The sequence below is a fragment of the Solanum dulcamara genome, chromosome 2 (assembly GCF_947179165.1).
Source record: "Solanum dulcamara chromosome 2, daSolDulc1.2, whole genome shotgun sequence".
NCBI lineage: Eukaryota > Viridiplantae > Streptophyta > Magnoliopsida > Solanales > Solanaceae > Solanum > Solanum dulcamara.
Genome location: NC_077238.1, coordinates 46,923,185 through 46,925,400, shown reverse-complemented (window position 1 = coordinate 46,925,400; position 2,216 = coordinate 46,923,185).

The window sequence follows — 2,216 nt, the reverse complement described above, 5'->3', positions numbered from 1 at the left end:
GCCTGTTTTAGCACCGTAAATTTTTGACCCTGTGCTTTGTCTTTTTTCTCAACTACTTGCTCTAGTTTCTTGATGACATTCGGAGCCTGGAAAGATTTTTTTTTCGTTCTTTTCCCCACAGCTACCCGAGAAGCAGGAAATATCCAACTCTACATCGAAGAATCGGAATTTGAACCAGACAGCAAATCATATTACATTTCATATTCAGTCTGGCAAATTCCACCACAAAAACTCGGCATATTGTATACAAATGTTCTCTGGAAAGGTTTCCTACCAGGACAGCCAACATAACTACAACATTCCTATCATCTCAACTTTCATGAATTCACTGAGCACCATTAACATGACATTCAATCTGGTCACGTGGGGAGAGAACCGGGGGGGGGGGGGGTGTTTACATTCGGAGGTCCATGGTTTACCAACCTCAACCGTTCAAGACAAAGTTGTCAAATTTTTCCCTTTCGGAGACCTCCTTGGAGATGAAATATTCAGTGTAGACGTTGAGAATTGGCAGAAACAGCCAGCCTTGAGTTCCATTCTGCTAAAGTGAGACAGAAAATCACATTCATTTGGGGTGTGTTTGGTAAGAAGGAAAATGTTTTTCAATTTTCTCATGTTTGGTTAGCTTAAATGTTTTCCAAATCAACTTATTTTTCTCAAATTCAAGGAAAATGACTTCCCTTAAAAAAGTAAGGAAAACATTTTTCAAAACCATTTTGAACCTCATACCTCAACTTTTCATCCTAACTTAAGTCTCGGATATCAATTTACAATACTAATCCTAAATTCGACTCTCATTCTCAATTCGAGACCCGACTCTCGACCTCGATTCGAGACCAACTCTCAATTTCAAAATTGAGTCGGGGTCGGATCTCGAGTTAGGATTAGAGGTCGAATTTTGGATCGAGTGTCGATGTCGGGGTCGGGTCTCGGGTCGGGAGTCAGGAATTGAAAGTTGAGTCTTGGTCGGGAGCTAGGAATCGAAAGTTGAGTGTTGATGTCGAGTCTCGGATCGAAGTCGAGTCTCCGGTCAAATGCCAAGATCAGGGTCGGGGTCAAGTCTCGGGTTGGATCGGGGTTAGGTCTTAGGTCGGGTGTCAGGGTCAGGGTCGAGGATAGTATCAGGTCTCAGATTGGGGTCGGGGTAGGGTGTCGGGTCTTAGGTCAGGAGTCGGGGTCGAGGTTTGGTCTCGAATTTTAGGTTGGGGTCTTCGATCGGGTTCAGGTGTTGGGTCTCGGGTTGGGGTCGGCATTAGGATCTCGGGTTGAATCTCGAATCTCGAGTCGAGGTCTTGGATTGGGAGTCGAGGTCGGGGTCGGTTCTCGAATCTTGGGTCGGGGTCTCGAGTCGAGATATGGTCTTAGGTCGGGGTCTTAGATTGAGGTTGGGGTCAAGGTCGAGTCTCGGGCCGAGAGTTAGGATTGGGTTCTAGAGTCGGGTTCAGGGTTAGGGTTGAGTCTCGGGTTAGGATTGGGGTTGGGTCTCAAATTGAGTGTCAAGGTCGGGGTCGAGGTTCGAATCAGGTCTCGAGTTGGGGTCAGGGTCTCGGGTCGAGGTCGGGGTCTCAGGACGGGTGTTGGATCGGGGCCGGGGGTCGGGTCAGATTGGGATCAGGGTTGGAGTTAGAGTCTGGTGTCGAGTATCAGGTCTCGAGTTCAGGTCGTGTGTCGGTTCGGGAGTTGGGGTTAGGTGTCGGGGTTGGGGTTGGGTGTCGAGGTCGAGACTTGGATTGGGGTTGGGGTTAGGTCTCGAGTCGGGTGTTAGGGTGGGGGTCGAGGTCTAGATCGTGTCTTAGATTGGGTTCGGGGTCTCAAGTCGAGATCGTGATTGGATCTCTGATTGAGGTCGGGGTCGAAGCTCAGGTTAGGATCGGGAGTTGGGGTCGGTTGTTGAGGTCGAGTCTTGAGTTGGGGTCGCAGTCAGGTCTCGAGTCCAGTGTCGGGATCGGGGTCGAGGTCGCGATGGGGTCTTGGGGTCAGATTATATAAAATATATTTTCTAAAATATTTTTTTTTATTCACAAATCATATACACTCACCAACCAAACATGAGAAAATAAGTTAGAAATCAACTTATTTTTCAAGAAAACATTTTATAGGAAAACATTTTCTATGAAAAACATTTTATAGGAAAACATTTTCTATGAAAAACATTTTTCTTCATACAAAACACACCCTTAAGGGAAAAGGGCTAAGAATACCTCAAAACTATTGGA